Below are 23069 nucleotides of genomic sequence, written 5' to 3'. Positions count from 1 at the left end.
CATAGTTCCGCCCATCTTTTGGTTGCCAGCTTCACTTTAAAGAGGTGGGTGGGATTATGCACATGGGGAGCAGCGTATATTCATTCTCTTTAAGCACACGTGTTAGCCCCAGTTGCACAAACAATTGACTTCATCTTGTGCCAAACAACAAGGATCCAAATACTACCCTTAGTTGTATCGTAGTGGGAAGATTTTAGCACAATGTAAAGGGGTAAAAGGAGATCAGGATGATGTTATCACGCCAAGTCCAAAGATCGAGTAATATATGACAAATATATTGAATTTATCCCATCTCTGCCTATCTGTCTGCCTCAAAAGGAAAATCCAATATCTGCTATAAAAAGGCAATAAATTGAGCTAGGATTTATGCCAGCTTCTGGCATAAATTATATTCAATCTGTTAGGCAGCAGATGGACCTGGACCATCCACTGAGCTCTGCCTACTTTTTGGAAAAGATTTGTACAAAACAAAAGCAGATGCAACTTTTTTCCCAAACAGTTGCACGTCATAGAGTACAACTTTTTTACAACAGAAAACCAAAGCAGGTTTCCTAATAAATCTTTCCCAAAATGCTTTTATGAATAATGTTTATCCATAAGAACAGTGTATTAATTGCAGCAAGATAGTTTATATACTATACAAAAATGATTGCAAGATGAAAAATTCTTCTACTTTTAGACGCAGGCCCTGGAATCCATGTTTGGAAAGCTAGTTACAAAAAATGAAGTTACCCATCCAATAGAACATATGGTCAGCACTACCATAGTATATACTGACTCAATTTACAGGGAAGAAGGTGGACAAAGAGTTAGTTGGAACTCAAAACACAGACGTATAAAAAAGATTTGTAAACTTTCTACATATTTGTAAGATATAGACAAGTATACTGATCAGCAGGGGGCTAAGTAGTACATGTCCGTTTCACGCACAATAAGCTTTCTCATAGGTCTACCTGATGAACTTATGAATGCTTAATATAATGCATGTATATTTGTCAGTATATTTTTTATATACTATAACTGTAAAAAAAAGTAATGGACCGCACATCCAAAAATCACACATTGATTTCTTGCGGCTAAGCAAAAATTTACAAAACTGAACGAGGGGTTCTTAGTTTAACATTCTGATCTGACAGTATGAAGCCCACAACCACGTCACGGTGAACCTCCCTGACCTAAAAGGTGTGGTATCATGTGTTGACCATCGCCAAAGCGACAGCTCACAGCAGAAAAAGCGTCCTGTTGACCCACAATCCATCCTCAAATCTGCTCCCTGATTAATCCACCTCTACCTTTCACTACTCCTCTGCTTCTCTGCTCTGCAAGTCTCTTCATTGGCTCCCAATTTCTCAGATATGGTTTAACTAGTAACACTAACCTACAAGGTCACCCCATAATCTGTTTCCTTCATATATCTCAGAAATAATCTCAAGATATCTTTCAACATGTAAGGTACTACCAAGACCTCCTTCTCTCCTCAATCCTCTAAGGTTCCTCACAGAATCTCCTTCACAACTTTTCCTGAGCCCCGTGTCCCAACTTTGGACTGTAAGCTCACAAGGTTAGGATCCTCTTTCCTTCTGTACCAGTCTGTCAATGTTATTCTGTTCACTGTAATTTTATTTAAAGTTTTAACTTTTGCTTGTATTTTGTATGTAACCGCTTTCTACACGAACAGTGCCATTGAATCAATGGTGCTCTAAAAAGAAACAATAATATTATTATAAGACTGGAGTGCTCTCACTTTTGGTCACCACACGGCGCTGCACCTTTTAGGTCAGGGACTCATTGAGAGATTCACGGCGAAGTGGTATTGGGCTTCATACTGTCTGATTAGGATGTTAAGCTACTGTAAGAACCGCAAATTTTTGCTTAGCCACAATATATCAGCTATAGCAAATCTTTTTGATGTACAATATCTTGTATTTTTTTTACATATTTGGTTAACTTAACTTTATATTGAAAGTATCATTTAATTATTTATTTATTTAATCATTTGTATGTTTTTGACACTTTGTCTGTTTTGCAAATTAAGCTGCATTCATTCACTGAGCCATTGATTGTGAACCTATTTATTCTTACATTATTGATCCACTGCAAAACTCTTTGAATACTATGCATAAACTAAATATTTAGAAGAGTTATCAAAAAAAGCAAAATACTTGGTTAAGATAAGCATTGATCCAGCTTTATCACCATTGGGGATAAGGAAGGATTTATTTCACTTTTAGGAGAAAGAAAACTAATCCTCTGACACCCAGCATAATATTTTTCCTTGCAAAAACCATATACTTAATGTTAATAATGGGATCAGATCCTCTCCTTGTAATTTTTAAAATTTGCTCTAAATACACTAACCATTATATGGTCATGCACATTGGTCTCTTCAAGTTTTTTTCGCCATTTAATGATGACAGCCTTAAAAAAATTGAATGTATCTATGGATAAGGCTTAGAGATGATTTAATCTTGCGAAATTCATTTCAGAAAGATTCGCTTGATTTGTTTGGCAGATTTACTTCGGTCTGATGAAATCAGTACAAATCAAAATTCCTCTGATTGCAGTGAGTAAAAAAAAAACATTTATTTGGCTTAAAGGGCTCTCCAGACTCCAAAGAATAATACACGGAAGAGAGGGAATGGGTTAAAAAATAATACATTATACTTGCCTATCTTAAGCCCTCACCTGTCCTTACACTGCCTCTAACATTGCCACCATTCCCAGGTCCTCCTTGCTGTTTTTCAATCACCCCTTTCCTCTCACCATCACTGGCTTCTGCACCAGAAGGAAGTGCGGGAAGAACTGCAGACTGATGAGGATTACCAGGGAACCATGGCAGTGGCAAAACGGCATAAGGTCATGTGAGTTTTTGAACCAGAAGTATAATGTAGTTTATTATTTTAACCCCGTGCTGAGCTTCAAACAAGATAGCAAAATGCCAGCTGACTGTCATTTTTCAGTTTTTTTTTGCAAATCAAATATCCACTTTTTTGGAGTTAACATAATCAAACATTTGTAACAAATTCATAATGAATTACATTAGCATTTATAGTAAGATTGTACTCACACATATGTTTCTTTAGATAAATAAACTGACCATTTTTCACCCGTGTCATCTGTTTTGCATTATTTTTTAAGCATTTTTAGAAAAAGAGAAAGGTAAACTGTCTGGATTTTTTATTCTATTGTCACAAAGCAATGGACCAGGTAAAAACGGATGAAAAACTGATATAAACCTGATGCAAAATGGGGATAGATGTATGGTAAATTATCATTTATATCGTAAAGAAACAGTTCTATGTCATGCTGCTACATATATTCTGAGAAAAACGTCTTTATAACACTTTTTCTTTTTATTGCACTGTGTGAAACTGAGGTAAGGAGGCAGGCACTAGTAAGGCCTCTAGACATAAAAAAATGCAAAGAGTCAAGGTACCACTGAAGTTCTCTGAAATCTCTGGGCACTTTTAGAGGGACTTTATCCATACTGAATGACTGTTCATGCCAAGTTCAGGTGCTCAGTGAATCATGGCGGTGCCAAACATTCAAATCTCCCCTCTCTTCTTTGATTGACAGCTTTAGCTCGATAGAGATAAGGGGAGAGGTATATGGAAAACATGTAGATGGGAATGTGTAGTTACATGTTTGGCATCTATTAGAACGGTCATTTTGTGATGACAGAATCCCTTTAAGGCCACGTTCACATGGTCAGAATATGGTCAATATGTTCCCTCAGTATCTGTAAGCCAAAACCAGGAGTGGGTGATAAATACAGAAGTTGTGATGTGTTTCTACTTTACTTTTCCTCTGATTGTTCCACTCCTGGTTTTGGCTTACACATACTGATGTAAAATACTGCCCAAATACTGATAGTGTGAACGTGGCCTAACCCCCAGACATAGAGCACAGCTGTGCTCATAGAAATGGAGAGGAGTTAGGCAATGTTGACACGATAACTATTTACGCTGCGCATTTTCGATATGCAAAAAAAACAGTGTGTTACAATTCCAATAAAGTGGAAGGGATTTATAGACATCACAAAATGTCAATTTATCTAGCAGTAAATATGCATTTCATAGGCAGATTTTGCCCATAGACTTGAATGAAATGAAGAACATTCACAGGCTAATAAGATGCATATATGTTATTAATGTTTCAGAAGTTTCAAAAACACAGCAGCTTTATCTAAAACATGACATACCAGAAAGAGACAAAAAACGCAGTGATAAAAATAGAAAAAAGGCAATGAACAAAAAATGCAAGAAGACTAATTTAGTTAAATATTGCAGAAATGCTGCACAAAACCTATTACAAAAACTCACTAAATATACATTGTGAATAAGGACGCTTTCTTCAGAGGATCCTTAACCCAATTTAGAATGAGAGGGTTATATAGCCAAAGAACCATTTATCTCTGATGTTGAATCAGATAATATTTTATTGGCTATGTACAGCAAATACAAAACTTTATAAAAGAGAATAAAAACTTATTAAAAAAAACTCAAGGCATTTAGGCTTTTATCAGGTGTATAATAAAATGATTTTGTTAGAAGCTATTTACACCCCATGTAGGGGTTTTACTCACTTGGCTGAGCCGGGAGGAAAAACAGGAGGCTGGTTCCTTTAAAAAGTTCATGTGGGTTTAGTGCTTCATATACCCAGAAGCAAAACAGAAACCAAACAGACCTTAGATCAGACAAACAAAATACAAACTATACATAGCAGGGTTGTGCTCCACCAGGCTTGTGGGCACACAGGCTGGGGTAGTGTCCAGTATTCAGGCTCAGTCTGGAACCAAACACACACAGGAGGCCTTCTCCCTCACAACACACAGATCCTGTGCCAGACAACAGCCTCCATTATATAGCCTGTTAACCACACCCAGAGGTGAGGTATGTGGGTAGATAGACACGCCCATCTCCCACAGCTACTCGTAACATGATCCCAGGTGCAACAAACAAACCTCTTAGTGCTTTAATGCACTAGAGCCATCTCTGCGACATATTCCTCCTATTGACTATGTGACCATCAGCCACACTACGCACCTCCCCCTCTGCCTAAAGCAGTGAGGCTTGGCACGTTCTACTACCAGACAAGGGATTCTCGAGTGGGCATCAGCATTATGATGCAGCTTCCCTGCTCTATGCTCTACATGGAAGATGACATCTTGTAGGGCTATGGACCAATGGGTGACCCTAGTATTTTTCCCTTTTGTTTCCCTCATGATTGGATACCAATCTAAACTTATGTCCTACCAGATAGTACCATAATGTTTCCACCACCCACTTTACAGCCAAGCACTCCTTCTCTATGACTGAATAATTCCTCTCAAATGAGGATAGCTTCCTACTCAAGTAGAGAAAAGGGTGCCCCTAACTGACATCTGGGGCGTCTGTTTGGAGTTTAACCTCTTTCTTAAAGTCAGGGGCCACCAGAACAGGTTGCTTAGACAGAGCCCCTTTTATTTTTTGAAAGGCCGTCTCTGCCTCTTTAGACCATTTGACCATTACCAATTTCACATACCCCCCATCGACTACGTGACCATTAACCACGCTACATCCATTTTCATTATTAATGGGTGTCGTTGTACTAACTGAGGAACCAATTTCTATGTATCAAACTGTTTAGCAGTTAGAATACATGCATTAGAGCTTTAGCCCCCCAAAATGATGTTGTACACACAGTATATACCATAATTCCTTCTTCATCTACACCAGGGTTAAAACAATATGCTTATAAAATCTAAGCAATCACACATGTCATTATACATGTTCACGAAAAAACCCTCACACCTGTACAAATGTCTGATTAATCACCACTCTCCTCTTGGTGCGAGTAGTCAAGCGGTAAACTAGAAGAACTGGAGACACTAATGATAATTAAAAAAAATAAAAATCCTTAAAAAAAACTTAATGAAAAAAAAACTTATTTTGTTTTTGTTTTTTTTCTTCCCGTTTTTTTTCTCCTTTCTTTTTCCTTAAAAAACACACAAAGTGAAAATGAAACAAACTGGGGCTCTATTGATTGAACAATACGAGATCAGAGATCTCATTCAGTCCATCAGGGTACAGACTGCACAATTTGTAAATCCAATAGAACTCTTTGGCTTTAAGAACTGTTTTTCTGTTTCTTGTGGATAAAGGATTTTGTTCTATTGGCATGACTTTCATACATTCAAAGTTATTGTTATGTGTAAGAGTGATGTGCTTAGATAAACTTTGCTTCAGAAAACCTATTTTCACATTATGTCTATGAACGTTCATACGATTTCACAGTGACTGTGTAGTGCGGCCGACATACACTGCTCCAAAAAATAAAGGGAACACTTAAAGGGAACCTGTCACCCCCAAAATCGAGGGTGAGGTAAGCCCACCAGCATCAGGGGCTTATCTACAGCATTCTGGAATGCTGTAGGTAAGCCCTGATGTATCCTAAAAGATGAGAAAAAGAGGTTAGATTATACTCACTGAGGGGCGGTCCCGGTCCCGGTCCGGTCCAATGGGTGTCGCAGTCCGGTCCGGCACCTCCTATCTTCATCAGAAGACGTCCTCTTCTTGTCTTCAGGCTGCGGCTCTGGCGCAGGCATACTTTGTCTGCCCTGTTGAGGGCAGAGCAAAGTATCGCAGTGTGCAGGCGCTAGGCCTCTCTGACCTTTCTCTGACCTTTCCTGGCGACTGCGCACTGCAGCACTTTGCTCTGCCCTCAACAGGGCAGACAAAGTATGCCTGCACCAGAGCTGCAGCATGAAGACCTGAAGAGGACGTCATCCTATGAAGATGGGAGGCGCCGGACCGGACCGCGACGCCCATCGGATCCGACCGCCCGCCCAGGTGAGTATAATATGACCTCTTTTTCTCATCTTTTAGGATACATCGGGGGCTTATCTACAGCATTCCAGAATGCTGTAGATAAGCCCCTGATGCCGGTGGGCTTAGCTCACCATCGGTTTTGGTGGTGACAGGTTCCCTTTAAAAAACAGAATATAACTCCAAGTAAATCAAAATTCTGTGAAATCTAACTGTCCACTTAGGAAGCAATACTGTTTGACAATCAATTTCACATGCTGTTGTGCAAATGGAATAGACAACAGATGGAAATTATTGGCAATTATCAAGACACACTCAATAAATGAGTTGATCTGCAGGTGGGAACCACAGACCACATCTCAGTACCAATGCTTTCTAGCTGATGTTATGGTCACTTTTGAATGTTGGTTGTGCTTTCACACTTGTGGTAGCATGAAACGGACTCTACAACCCACACAAGTGGCTCAGGTAGTGCAGCTCATCCAGGATGGCACATGTGAGCTGTGGCAAGAATGTTTGCTGTGTCTGTCAGCGTAGAGTCCAGAGGCTTGAGGCGCTACCAGGAGACAGGCCAGTACACCAGGAGACATGGAGGAGGATGTTGGAGGGCAACAACCCAGCAGCAGGACCGCTACCTCAGCCTTTGTGCTAGGAGGAACAGGAGGAGCACTGCCAGAGCCCTGCAAAATGACATCCAGCAGGCCACAAATGTGCACGTGTCGTCTGCACAAACGGTTAGAAACTGAGTGCCCGACATCCACAGATGGGGGTTGTGCTCACAGCCCAACACCATGCAGGACGCTTGACATTTGTGGCTGGAGTGTGTCAGCAGTTCCTGCAAGATGAAGGAATTGAAGCTATGGACTGGCCTGCCCATCCCCAGACCTGAATCCGATTGAACACATCTGGGACATCATTTATCACACCATCCACCAACGTCACGTTGCACCACAGACTGTCCAGGAGTTGGCAGATGCTTTAGTCCAGGTCTGGGAGGAGATCCTTCAGGAGACCATCCACCGCCTCATCAGGAGCATGCCCAGGCATTGTAGGGAGGTCATACAGGCACGTGGAGGCCACACACTACTAAGATTAATTTCCTTGTCTTGAGGCATTAGCTGTGATTTACATTGATCATTTTTTAGGTTTTATTGTTCTCAACACATTCCACTAAAAAAAGATTTACAACTGGAATATTTAATTCAGTGATATCTAGGATGTGGGATTTTAGTGTTCCCACTATTTTTTTGAGCAGTGTATAAAAGTCCACACCACAAACACAACAAAATCAGAACCACAGGTTAATTCTTGGGTAAAATTGTATGTGGTATTGCTGGTTTTTATATTTACATTTTTCTTACCATTATCTATAATATTACAACAGTCACAATGTTTTTTTTCCACATTTGAAAATTCCTTTTTTACATTTTTTTGGACAGATGTCATACAGTTATATGGAAAAGTTTGGGCATCCCTATTAATCTTAAGCTTAATGTTTTATAAAAATTGTTTTTTTTGCAACAGCTATTTCAGTTTCATATATCTAATAACTGTTGGACACAGTAATGTTTCTGCCTTGAAATGAGGTTTATTGTACTAACAGAAAATGTGCAAGGGCACCTCACTAGAAAAGTGACATTAATATTTAGTAGATCCTCCTTTTGCAAAAATAACAGCCTCTAGTCGCTTCCTGTAGCTTTCAATGAGTTCCTGGATCCTGGATGAAGGTATTTTTGACCATTACTCTTTACAAAACAATTTCAGTTCAGTTAAGTTTGATGGTCGCCGAGCATGGACAGCCCTCTTCAAATGATCCCACAGATGTTCAATGATATTCAGGTCTGGGGACTGGGATGGCCATTCCAGAACAGTGTAATTGTTCCTCTGCATGAATGCCTGAGTAGATTTGGAGCGGTGTTTTGGATCATTGTCTTGCTGAAAGATCCATCCCCTGCGTAACTTCAACTTTGTCACTGATTCATGAACATTATTGTCAAGAATCTGCTGATACTGAGAGGAATCCATGCGTCTCTCAACTTTAACAAGAGTCCCGGTGCTGGCATTGGCCACACAGCCCCAAAGCATGATGGAACCTCCACCAAATTTTATTGTGGGTAGCAAGTGTTTTTCTTGGAATGCTGTGTTTTTTTGCCGCCATGCATAACGCCTTTTTGTATAACCAAACAACTCAATCTTGGTTTCATCAGTCCACAGGACCTTCTTCCAAAAAGAAATTGGCTTCTCCAAATGTGCTTTTGCATACCTCAGCTGTTGTGAATTTGGTTTTTGGGCTCCCCCGGTGGTCACTGGTGGTACTGGACTTGTGTGCTTCACTTTCTCTGTTCACCTGTTTCCATCAGGATATGGGAGTATCCTATTTAGCCTTGCTGCTCAGTTATTCTAGTGCCGGCCATCAATGTAACCAGAGCCTTTCTGTTGCATGTTCCTGCTTCTAGACTACTATCAGCTAAGTTGGACTCTTAGTCCTAAGTTTGTTTTGCATTTTTGTTCCAGTTCACAGTTATGTTATTTTTCTGTAGCTGGAAGCTCTTGTGGGCCGAAATTGCCACTCCGGTGTCATGAGTTGACACATGAGTCTTAAAGTAATTTCGGGATGGTATTTTAATAGGGTTTTCAGCTGACCGTGAAGTTCCCTATTGTATCTTCTTGCTATCTAGTAAGCGGACCTCGCTTTGCTGAACCTACCTTCATACTGCGTATGTCTTTTCCTCTGAACTCACCGTCAATATATGTGGGGGGCTTCTGTCTCCTTTTTTGGGGGAATTTCCCTAGAGGTAAGCCAGGTCTGTCTTTTCCTCTATTAGGGTTAGTTAGTCCTCCGGCTGGCGCTAGGCGTCTAGGGATAAAACGTAGGTACGCCACCCGGCCACTGTTAGTTGTGTGGTAGGTTTAGCTCACGGTCAGCTCGAGATTCCATCACCCAAGAGCTGTTCTGTTATTTATGTTCTCTGACTTTCCCTTGCCATTGGGAATCATGACAGTATGGCCGGCCCAGTGTTAAAACCGTTGGCAGAAGAAAGGAGAGAAAAAGAAGTCTGCAGATTTTTTTTTTTTTTTTTTTTCCCTCTGAGCTTGCTCTATAGTTGACTTAGTTGCATTTCTGCTCTAATTGCAGCCTCTCTCTCTCTCTCCTTCTAATCCTTGAATGGCTCTGATCTCACCTGATTAAAATGGATCCTCAGAGTTTGGCTACAGGTTTGAATAATCTTGCTACGAAGGTTCAAAATTTACAGGATTTTGTTATTCATGCTCCTATATCTGAACCTAGAATTCCTATACCTGAATTTTTCTCCGGGGATAGATCTCGTTTCCTGAATTTCAAAAATAATTGTAAATTATTTCTTTCCCTGAGATCTCGCTCCGCTGGAGATCCCGCACAGCAGGTTAGGATAGTAATTTCCTTGCTGCGGGGTGACCCTCAAGACTGGGCATTTGCATTGGCACCCGGGGATCCTGCGTTGCTCAATGTGGATGCGTTTTTTCTGGCTTTGGGGTTGCTTTATGAGGAACCTAACTTAGAGATTCAGGCTGAAAAAGCCTTGATGGCCCTATCTCAAGGGCAAGATGAAGCTGAAATATACTGCCAAAAATTGCGTAAATGGTCTGTGCTTACTCAGTGGAATGAGTGCGCCCTGGCGGCAAATTTCAGAGAGGGTCTCTCTGATGCCATTAAAGATGTTATGGTGGGGTTCCCTGCACCTACAGGTCTGAATGAGTCCATGACAATGGCTATTCAGATTGATCGGCGTTTGCGGGAGCGCAAACCTGTGCACCATTTGGCGGTGTCTTCTGAGAAGGCTCCAGAAAATATGCAATGTGATAGAATTCTGTCCAGAAGCGAACGGCAGAATTTTAGGCGAAAAAATGGGTTGTGCTTCTATTGTGGTGATTCAACTCATGTTATATCAGCATGCTCTAAACGTACAAAAAAGGTTGATAAGTCTATTTCTATTGGCACTTTACAGTCTAAGTTTATTCTGTCTGTGACCTTGATTTGTTCATTATCGTCAATTACCGCGGATGCCTATGTCGACTCTGGCGCCGCTTTGAGTCTAATGGATTGGTCCTTTGCCAGGCGCTGTGGGTTTGATCTAGAGCCTCTGGAAGTTCCTATACCTCTGAAGGGTATTGACTCTACACCAATGGCTAGTAATAAACCACAATACTGGACACAAGTGACTATGCGTATGAATCCAGACCATCAGGAGATGATCCGCTTCCTTGTGTTGTACAATCTACATGACGTTTTGGTGCTCGGATTACCATGGTTACAATCTCATAACCCAGTCCTTGACTGGAAAGCAATGTCTGTGTTAAGCTGGGGATGTCAGGGGGCTCATGGGGACGTACCTTTGGTTTCCATTTCGTCATCTATTCCCTCTGAGATTCCGGAATTTTTATCTGATTATCGTGATGTTTTTGAGGAGCCTAAGCTTGGTTCACTACCTCCTCACAGAGATTGCGATTGTGCCATAGATCTGATTCCGGGCAGTAAATTTCCTAAGGGTCGTTTATTTAATCTATCTGTACCTGAACATGCTGCTATGCGAGAATATATTAAGGAGTCCCTGGAAAAGGGACATATTCGTCCTTCTTCATCTCCCTTAGGAGCCGGTTTTTTCTTTGTATCTAAAAAAGATGGCTCTTTGAGGCCGTGTATTGATTATCGACTCTTGAATAAAATTACAGTCAAATATCAGTATCCTCTGCCACTGCTTACTGATTTGTTTGCTCGAATAAAAGGGGCTAAGTGGTTCTCTAAGATTGATCTCCGTGGGGCGTATAATTTGGTGCGAATTAAGCAGGGGGATGAGTGGAAAACCGCATTTAATACGCCCGAGGGCCATTTTGAGTATTTAGTAATGCCTTTTGGTCTTTCAAATGCCCCTTCAGTCTTTCAGTCCTTTATGCATGACATTTTCCGTGAATATTTGGATAAATTTATGATCGTGTATCTGGATGATATTTTGATTTTTTCGGATGACTGGGATTCTCATGTCCAACAGGTCAGGAGGGTTTTTCAGGTTTTGCGGGCTAATTCCTTGTGTGTGAAGGGTTCTAAGTGTATTTTTGGGGTTCAAAAGATTTCTTTTTTGGGGTACATTTTTTCCCCCTCTTCCATTGAGATGGATCCTGTCAAGGTTCGGGCTATTTGTGATTGGACGCAACCTTCTTCTCTTAAGAGCCTTCAGAAATTTTTGGGCTTTGCTAATTTTTATCGTCGATTTATAACTGGTTTTTCTGATGTTGCTAAACCTTTGACTGATTTGACCAAAAAGGGTGCTGATGTTGCTGATTGGTCCCCTGCTGCTGTGGAGGCCTTTCGGGAGCTTAAGCGCCGCTTTTCTTCCGCCCCTGTGTTGCGTCAGCCTGATGTTACTCTTCCTTTTCAGGTTGAGGTCGATGCTTCCGAGATCGGAGCTGGGGCGGTCTTGTCGCAGAAAAGTTCCGACTGCTCCGTGATGAGACCTTGTGCGTTCTTTTCTCGAAAATTTTCGCCCGCCGAGCGAAATTATGATATTGGTAATCGGGAGCTTTTGGCTATGAAGTGGGCTTTTGAGGAGTGGCGTCATTGGCTTGAGGGGGCTAGACATCAGGTGGTGGTATTGACCGATCACAAGAATTTGATTTATCTTGAGTCTGCCAGGCGCCTGAATCCTAGACAGGCGCGCTGGTCGTTGTTTTTCTCTCGGTTTAATTTTGTGGTCTCATACTTACCAGGTTCTAAAAATGTGAAGGCGGATGCCCTTTCTAGGAGTTTTGAGCCTGATTCCCCTGGTGATTCTGAACCTACAGGTATCCTTAAGGATGGGGTGATATTATCTGCTGTTTCCCCAGACCTGCGACGGGCTTTGCAGGAGTTTCAGGCGGATAGACCTGATCGTTGCCCGCCTGGTAGACTGTTTGTTCCTGATGATTGGACCAGTAGAGTCATCTCGGAGGTTCATTCTTCTGTGTTGGCAGGTCATCCCGGGATCTTCGGTACCAGGGATTTGGTGGCTAGGTCTTTCTGGTGGCCTTCCCTGTCTCGAGATGTACGAGTTTTTGTGCAGTCTTGTGATGTTTGTGCTCGGGCCAAACCTTGTTGTTCTCGGGCTAGCGGATTGTTGTTATCTTTGCCTATTCCGAAGAGGCCTTGGACTCACATCTCTATGGATTTTATTTCTGATCTCCCTGTTTCTCAGAAAATGTCTGTCATCTGGGTGGTGTGTGACCGTTTTTCAAAGATGGTTCATTTGGTGCCCTTGCCTAAGTTGCCTTCCTCATCCGAGTTGGTTCCTCTGTATTTTCAAAATGTGGTTCGCTTGCATGGTATTCCGGAGAATATCGTTTCTGACAGAGGGACCCAGTTCGTGTCTAGATTTTGGCGGGCGTTCTGTGCTAGGATGGGCATTGATTTGTCTTTTTCGTCTGCGTTCCATTCTCAGACTAATGGCCAGACTGAGCGAACTAATCAGACCTTGGAGACTTATTTGAGGTGTTTTGTGTCTGCGGATCAGGATGACTGGGTTGCCTTTTTGCCGTTGGCGGAGTTTGCCCTCAATAATCGGGCTAGTTCTGCCACTTTGGTTTCTCCTTTCTTTTGCAATTCGGGGTTTCATCCTCGTTTTTCTTCCGGTCAGGTGGAGTCTTCGGATTGTCCTGGAGTGGATACTGTGGTGGATAGGTTGCATCGGATTTGGGGACAGGTGGTGGACAATTTGGAGTTGTCCCAGGAAAAGACTCGGCATTTTGCTAACCGCCGTCGTCGTGTTGGTCCTCGTCTTCGTGTTGGGGACTTGGTGTGGTTGTCTTCTCGTTTTGTCCCTATGAGGGTTTCTTCTCCTAAGTTTAAGCCTCGGTTCATCGGCCCGTATAAGATTTTGGAGATTCTTAACCCCGTGTCCTTTCGATTGGACCTCCCAGCATCTTTTTCTATCCATAATGTCTTCCATCGGTCATTATTGCGCAGGTATGAGGTACCGGTTGTGCCTTCCGTTGAGCCTCCCGCTCCGGTGTTGGTTGAGGGTGAATTGGAGTACGTTGTGGAGAAGATCTTGGACTCCCGTGTTTCCAGACGGAAACTTCAGTATCTGGTCAAGTGGAAGGGCTACGGTCAGGAGGATAATTCTTGGGTGACAGCCTCTGATGTTCATGCCTCTGATTTGGTCCGTGCCTTTCATAGGGCTCATCCTGATCGCCCTGGTTGTTCTTGTGAGGGTTCGGTGCCCCCTCCTTGAGGGGGGGGTACTGTTGTGAATTTGGTTTTTGGGCTCCCCCGGTGGTCACTGGTGGTACTGGACTTGTGTGCTTCACTTTCTCTGTTCACCTGTTTCCATCAGGATATGGGAGTATCCTATTTAGCCTTGCTGCTCAGTTATTCTAGTGCCGGCCATCAATGTAACCAGAGCCTTTCTGTTGCATGTTCCTGCTTCTAGACTACTATCAGCTAAGTTGGACTCTTAGTCCTAAGTTTGTTTTGCATTTTTGTTCCAGTTCACAGTTATGTTATTTTTCTGTAGCTGGAAGCTCTTGTGGGCCGAAATTGCCACTCCGGTGTCATGAGTTGACACATGAGTCTTAAAGTAATTTCGGGATGGTATTTTAATAGGGTTTTCAGCTGACCGTGAAGTTCCCTATTGTATCTTCTTGCTATCTAGTAAGCGGACCTCGCTTTGCTGAACCTACCTTCATACTGCGTATGTCTTTTCCTCTGAACTCACCGTCAATATATGTGGGGGGCTTCTGTCTCCTTTTTTGGGGGAATTTCCCTAGAGGTAAGCCAGGTCTGTCTTTTCCTCTATTAGGGTTAGTTAGTCCTCCGGCTGGCGCTAGGCGTCTAGGGATAAAACGTAGGTACGCCACCCGGCCACTGTTAGTTGTGTGGTAGGTTTAGCTCACGGTCAGCTCGAGATTCCATCACCCAAGAGCTGTTCTGTTATTTATGTTCTCTGACTTTCCCTTGCCATTGGGAATCATGACACTCAGCCAACTCTGTTTGTGGCATGCTTGCAGAAATGGCTTCTTTCGCATCACTCTCCCATACAGCTTCTTCTTCTTGTATAGTTGACCAATGCACAGTGACACCATCTGCAGCAAGTTGATGCTGCAGCTCTCTGGAGGTGGTCTGAGGATTGTCCTTGACTGATCTCACCATTCTTCTCTGCCTTTCTGATGTTTTTCTTGGCCTGCCACTTCTGGCCTTAACAAGAACTGTACCTGTGTTCTTCCATTTCCTTACTATGTTCCTCACAGTGGAAATTAACAGGTTAAATCTCTGAGACAGCTTTTTGTATCCTTCCCCTGAACAACTATGTTGAATAATCTTTGTTTTCAGATCATTTGACAGTTGTTTTGAGGAGCCCATGATGCTTTAGAGCAGATTCAAACAGGAGAACAACTTGCAAGTGGCCACTTTAAGTAGCTTTTCTCATGATTGCATACACCTGGCTATGAAGTTCAAAGCTCAATGAGGTTACAAAGCCAAAAAAGTGCTATAGTAAGTCAGTAAAAAGTATGAGTAGGAGTATTTAAAACAAGAAAATGATAAGGGTGCCCATACTTATGCACCTGTCAAATTTTTTTTGAATGCAGATTGCACATTTTCTGTTAGTAAAATAAACCTCATTTCAAGGCAGAAACATTACTGTGTCCAAAAGTTATTCGATATATGAAACTGAAATAGCTGTTGCAAAAAAACAATTTTTATAAAACATTAAGCTTAAGATTAATAGGGGTGCCCAAACTTTTTCATATAACTGTATTTATTGGTGTTGTTTTTATTGGGAGGGGGTGTAAATAACTAGGTGCTATATAATTTTTAATCGTTCATACTAGGTGAGCAAGATTCAAGTTGTATTTTCTCACCAAGTAAGAGTTACTCATTTACTACCCTTAGATAGTGCTCTCCCTCTCTTTCCCCTTATCGTCTCTTTCCCAGGACCTCATAAATACACATTGTGGGAACTCAGCTTTAAGGTAGGTTGAAATAACCTTATAAAAAAATTGAGCTTCATCCAGAAAACTAGGGCGATTTTTTTTCCTCTCTTGCTATTCATATGCAATCCATATGTAGTCCTTTTTTGTACATATTTACTGTTAATAATTGACAAGGCCCTTTACAGTTTCCTATGTGAAAGAATTGCAATAAGGAAAAAGATGGGAGGCATCACTCATGCGCTGCTGAGATAGAATACTTAAAATCAAATTGTTTAGTAGAACAGGTTTGTACTGTAAGTCAACACATTTCAAGCCTGGTGAAGAGGTCCGGCTTGACCTTGAAACACGTTGACTTGTAAACCTGTTCTGTTAAACAAATTGATTTTAAGGATTGTATCTCAGCAGCGCATGAGTGATACCTCCCGTCATTTTCCTAATACCTGTGGTTGTCTTCTCGACTGGCATCTGTGCAGCAGTTGTTATATGCCGTTTATGTGCTGCCATTAAGCAACTCAGCAAGGTCCCCTTGTGCTTGACACCCAATTGTCATTGGATAAGACCCTATTGCTCTTTTTTCTTCCCAGTTTAATTCCTTTTAAAGAATATATCCATATTGGTATGGCATTCGACTTTTTTTGTGCACCCATAGACTTGAATGAATGAGATTCATCTGATTTACGAAACATACTAGCACATAATAATAATAATAATAATAATAATAATTTTTATTTATATATAGCCAACATATTCCACAGCACTTTACATTATAGAGGGGACTTGATAGTGCATGCTATGTTTTCTTTCACACCCATATTTGGTCAGTGAAAAAAATTGTTCATCTGCACTGCCCCATTAACCAACATTGGTCCAGGTGCTGTCCAGTTTCTTCATGGACAGCACTAGGACTGAAAATGTGAATGAACCATGGCAAAGAGTCACTGCAGCTCCATACTACAACACCGTAGACAGTCCTTGTGCAGGACAGGGATGGTGTATGCCAGCAAATAAATGAAGGACACAAGGTTGTAATGGCTTTACCTGGTTTACTGGTGGTAGCAGGCCATAGTCCAGGGTACCAGGAACAGGTGGTGATATGGTCCGGCCGGCCTGGAGGAAAAGATGATCCCTCTCCAAGGTGAGGCTGTGGCTTGCTGACAAAGTCCAAAGTTACCAATATAGTGGGCAGTGTGAGCCTTTTTATAGAGTCTTTGTCATGACCCGGGCTCTTTGTGTACTGCTGCACCTTCAGGTGTGGGTGCGGGTAAATTACATAAAGTCCTTTACCCTTCGGTTCTGTCGTGTGACCTGAAGCACAACACAGCCTCGAGCTCCCAGTGCCCGGTTCCTGCGCTTCAGCTCAGAGAGTGCCCGGTCACAGTTCCCCTCTAAGCCCATTCCTTCTCCTGTGCTTTGTTCCTCAGATGCTCACTACATTACAACCCTTCAGGTTATCTTCCTTTCCTAGAGCTGCAGCTCAGTCCCAGCTGCACAGCTCCACTCTCTGCTCTCTCTTCTTCATTGTCTGCTCCAGACTTCCACCTCTCTTGGACTACCTAGACCAACTAACTAACTCCTCCTCCAGACCAGAATACATAAAGAAGGGGAAGCTCCCCTGAATCTGGGTTCAGAGCTCCCCCTTCTGGCCTGGATTCAGAATGTGTTGCATGTAGGTGCGTTACCTGGTAAAGGGAATCCTCCTTGCCTCCAAGCATGATATCACCCTCCTCGAAGGGAAGGCAACATCACTGTAACAACCGGTTACTTGGGGTGTTACACCAGTTTGTTAATATTTCTATTTACATCATGTGTTGAGTATCCATTTGTGTTTAGGTATGCTATATCTTGCATAATTTTGCATATTGGAGATTTAAATATATAGAATCAATGTTTCAAGGAGAGAAAACTCTGCTGTATGGATTCATATAGAGATGTAGAAATCAACAATATGCCTGCCATATTGTATCTGACCTACTTTGCTCTGTTTCTGGATGCCTTTCTAATTGACACATTCTTAGTACTGAAATCTACCATTTCTGTTTCGTAAAAAATGTTCTGAAAACTGTACACATCAAAGACTTAGATACACTCAGATTCCCTCTCATGATCTGGATGTATGATTTATGTTACTGATGCAGCCCGTAGGATTTTTTTTTTGTTCAGTTATTATTTGGATCCTATCAAGATTAATTAAATTTTTATGCTTCTGTATGTTGCATTATGAAAGATAGAATAATTTATCAGCTATGCATGCTAGAAGTGGGATCATAATTATATGTATTAATATTAGATTAACGACTTGACCTTCAAATTCAGCCATAAGAGCGGTAATTTTTCATGTGCAAAAACAAAACGCTATTTGGCACAAAAACTGCTGTAATCTTTACCACAAGGATGAACGAATCCTTTCTTGTGTCACTGCAATTTTCTTCACTTAGTAAAGTGTAAATCAGTTCATGACAAGGAGGGCTTAAATACTGTAACTGCATTTTACATGAAAGTGCAGCCTGAGGGATGCCGGTTGTTTATGGCAGGATGACATCTATGTTTTTGGACTTAATTGGATAAGAGTCTTGATAAAAATTAACTCGCAGACCATGTGTCTGAAGCCTAAAATATCTTGTATCCCTCTTTACTGTACAAATGAAAATCTACTGTTTCCATAATGTTTGGGATAGAAAACACCAACTGCTGAGTTTTTTGGAGTGGATAACTATGAAGAAATCAAGAAAAATCCCCTAACTAATGACATGATACATTTTTGAATAATATTTAAAGTGTATAGTTACATGTATTTATATAGACACAGACACAGGACATACTGACTGACAACTGGCATTATAATGGGAAGACATAGAGACCACAGATAGACAAACTGCAGACACAGACACAGGACATACTGACTGACAACTAGCATTAAAATAGGAAAGCATGGAGATCACAGATAAAGAAACTGCAGCCACAGACACAGGATATACTGACTGACAACTGGCATTAAAATAGGAAAGCATGGAGATCACAGATAGAGAAACTGCAGCCACAGACACAGGATATACTGACTGACAACTGGCAGGATAATAGGAATGCATGGAGATCACAGATAGACAAACTGCAGCCATAAACACAGGACATACTGACTGGAAACTGACAGGAAATAGGAAGACATGGAGACCACAGATAGAGAAACTGCAGCCACAGATACTGGACATACTGACTGACAACTGGCATTATAATAGGAAGGCATGGAGACCACAGATAAAGAAACTGCAGCCACAGACACAGGACATACTGACTGACAACAGGCAGGATAATAGGAAGACATGGAGACTACAGATAGACAAACTGCAGCCACAGACACATGACATACTGACTGACAACTGACATTATAATAGGAAGACATGGAGACCACAGATAGACAAACTGCAGCCATAAACACAGGACATACTGACTGGAAACTGACAGGAAATAGGAAGACATGGAGACCACAGATAGAGAAACTGCAGCCACAGACACAGGACATACTGACTGACAACAGGCAGGATAATAGGAAGACATGGAGACTACAGATAGACAAACTGCAGCCACAGACACATGACATACTGACTGACAACTGGCAGGATAATAGGAAGACATGGAGACCACAGATAGACAAACTGCAGCCACAGACACAGGATATACTGACTGACAACTGGCAGGATAATAGGAAGACATGAAGACCACACATAGAGAAACTGCAGCCACAGACACAGGACATACTGACTGACAACTGACATTATAATAGGAAGACATGGAGACCACACATAGAGAAACTGCAGCCACAGACACAGGATATACTGACTGACAACTGGCAGGATAATAGGAAGGCATGGAGACCACAGATAAACTGCAGCTACAGACACAGGATATACTGACTGACAATTGGCAGAAAATAGGAAGACTGCACATACAGAAACTACAGGTATATGCTCAGAATTAACATGGAGAACAGAAGAAACAAGAACCACATTCACATATAGACGAAAAATTTACCCATTTTAAAAATACACTTGCTCATTAAGTTCAAGCCACAGTTTATCCCAAAGAATGCAGCAAACCCATATCGTCACTAGGCCTAAGCCCTTGGTATTTTGCCCAGTGGCTGTGCACCGTGTCTAATAGCTACCATGTCACCTCACTACTTCTAAGAAACTGACTTTGGTTACTATGTCTGACATGTTGGCAAAAGTGTATGAGAGCACAAAGAAAAGCCTGCCTGATGCAGGTAATGCAGTATGGCTTGTAGATAACAAAGATGTCAGTAGGGCTGGCACGGAAAAAATAGTGGCTAGTGTGGGATTATATTTGGCAGCATGGTAAATGGTATGGGCTTATGATGAGCAGCACGGTGGCTCAGTGGTTAGCACTGCAGCACTTGGGTCCTGGGTCCAAATCCCATCAAGGACAGCATCTTCAAGGTGTTTGTATGTTCTCCCCATGTTTGTAGGCTTCTATGGTTTCAACATCCCAAAGACATACTGATAGGGAATTAGATTATAATACCCATTGGGGACAGCGATGACGATCTATGATGTCTGTAAAGCACTATGGAATATGATAGTGATATATCAGTGAGATAAATAAATAAAATGAATTTTGTCACTGGGAAAAATAAGTATTTTCTACTTCATCTAAATCAGTATTTGTAAGCCCAAACCAGGAGTGGAACAAATAGAGGAAACGTATAATAGAAACATATGCACCACTTCTGCATTTATCACCCACTCCCGGTTTTGGCTTACAAATACTGATGTAAAATACTGACCAAATACTGCTAGTGTGACGGGCAGCCTCACAAGGAGAAAATTGTGTCTAGCTTAAATAAAGGGAAAGGAAATTAAAAAAAATGGTTGATCAGTTAACCACATAAATTCTAAGTAATAGGTTTATTTATTTCTAGCACTAATTTCAAGGATAAAGTAAATATTTTGGTACAACGTATTATTTAATAGTACATATTTGAATTTTTAATGCGTTCCAGAAAACCCCTGTTCCCTGTCTCCAGTTTATTTTAATAAAATCCAAACTGTGCTTTTCTCTCCATCTCTGGGTCCAGCACTAAGTCTCTGCCACTGCTTCTGGTGTCTGCTATTATCTGTAGTGTTGGCATCTTGTCGACAACGCTACAGCCGCTCTGAGCTGCTGATGGAGTTTAGTTATTTTCTGCAGTGATACTAAAGTAAAGGCAGCGCTGCGGATAATACCAGACACTCGGAGCAGCGTCAGAGATGAAAAACTAAGTGCTGGACCTGGCACTCTTTTCTAATATATATATATATATATATATATATATATATATGCAGCGCCCCCACTGCCGCAGGGCCGAGGGGTACCCGGTACCGGGCCTCTGGGTCTCTGCTCTGGGGTTGTCATGGTGGCTAGACCTGGTCCGTGACCCTGCTGAGGGGCGCCCAATGAAAGGTGTGGATGGTGGTGGTAGTGCGGTGCAGTGCTGGTCACAGTAAATAACGAGGACACCAGGTTGCAGTCTCTTTAACTCTTTACTGAAGGCTTCAGGATCCTCAGTCTGGAATACGGTTAACCAGGCTGCGCAAGTCCGGCCGGTCCGATGGCACCTCCAGAGTTCCCTTTGCAGGTGGAAATCTGTGCCTACCTTCTAGCGCTTGTGTGTTGCGGTCCTCCCCTGCTGTGCTCACGGGATAGTCCCCACAACTGTTGTGTCTGTTTCTCGTGTTCCCTCACAACTCGATTCTGATGTTCTTCTTCGTCCCCCAGATGATATGGCTAGGACGCACCCGTATGACGGGTAGGCTCGGAGCTCTTCCTGGACCCTAGTGTCGCCCTTCTCCTATTGTTGCCCCCTGTGTCTTTGTAGGTGATTTGTGTGAGACAGCCCGCCTATAGCTGACTGTCCTGCCGTAGGTTTGAAGTATTGCTTGGAGCCTAGTACTTCCTCGGCGTTCCGGCCACCGGCTATGCGCCTCAGTAGGATGTTGCCTCGTCTTACAGCACGACTCCTACTGGTATTTCTCCTTGTTGCGTTGATCTCGTTTCTCACTCAGCACAATATACCTCGCTTCTTGTCCTTTCTTAGGGCACCGCCGCTATCTAGTGCAGGCGCGGTCCCGTAACGTTCTCTCTGTTCGCTAGGTCTCTGCCAGGATCCCACCCCTGACAGGGACCCCCCTGAGTCTCTCCCCGCAACACCCTCTGCCACAGGGTGTTGCCTGTTCGATTCCCAGTCAGCTTCTAACTAGCTTCCTATCCAACCCCCAGTTTTACCAGATTGTGAGGAGTGGCCTAATACATAGTACCCTTAGCTCCCCCTGGAGGCCAGACTGTGAAGTGTATTGGTGTCTGTGATACCTGGTCAGGTGAACCCCTTCAGTGCCATCAGACGTACCATAGCCCCCCCTTAGCGGCGGAGCATCAGTACTGCAATGACCAGAACTCTGGGGCGCTGCATATACACTGTATATATATATATATATACACACATCTTGTAAAATGTACATGTCCTTATAACATGTTTATATGTAATAATTTTCTGCTAGATTCTCAATTAATGAGACCATATACCGTTTGATATCTCCTGGATATATAAATAATAAAAATCTATTATTTGTCTTAGTTATTCAGAACGCCAGAAGAGAGGTAGAGAGCGGTACTGGTGTTCGCCAGTAATAAAACTAAAGTAAAACCAATCAGTTTAATCAATGGTGAGATCAATTTGTTTAGAGTGATTCCTGACATGGGATGAGGGATTTTAAAATAAATATATGACTAATGGAACTAACAAATGGAAACAGCGATTCACAGTTTTGGAATGCATTGAGCATAAACCAAATCCCTCAGCATCTAATGCCAATAATTTGGATAGAAAAACCCTAAAGAGAATGCTTTCATTAGAAAATATCAAACGTGGATTATTTCCAAGCCTTGGCAGATGATGATAATTGATCAAAACCATAATTAATTTCTCGAATCATAATGTTATTGTCCTTAAGATACAGGGGAAAATAATAATCATGTTTCCAAAGCTGGAGATAATTAACCATGGCTAATGATACATCCCAAATGAATGCTAAGGACACTGGATGAGTTCAAATGTTAACTACATGAACACAAGCCAAATTGGAAAAAAATATGCATATCTTAATTGACCTGGTCATGAAAGGTTCAGAAAACAAACCATGCTTAAAGCTTTATAAGTCTCATAAGCCAGACAATAGGCCACAAGATAGGCAATCTGCATATTAAGTAGCACGGTGGTGCCGTGGAAAGTACGGTAATAACACAGTTATATGAAAGTCGGGAACTAATGCATTG

General features: G+C 41.9%; 1 protein-coding gene across 4 annotated transcripts in view; it reads right to left on the bottom strand.

The window, feature by feature from the left end:
• Window positions 1-23069, bottom strand: part of CPLX1 (complexin 1) — a 321051-nt gene that overhangs the window by 230770 nt on the left and 67212 nt on the right. The window lies entirely within an intron of this gene.

The sequence above is a fragment of the Ranitomeya variabilis genome, chromosome 1 (genome assembly GCF_051348905.1).
Source record: "Ranitomeya variabilis isolate aRanVar5 chromosome 1, aRanVar5.hap1, whole genome shotgun sequence".
NCBI classification, from domain to species: domain Eukaryota; kingdom Metazoa; phylum Chordata; class Amphibia; order Anura; family Dendrobatidae; genus Ranitomeya; species Ranitomeya variabilis.
Note: the sequence above shows the minus strand (reverse complement) of the source record. Positions and strands in the feature narration are given on the sequence as shown.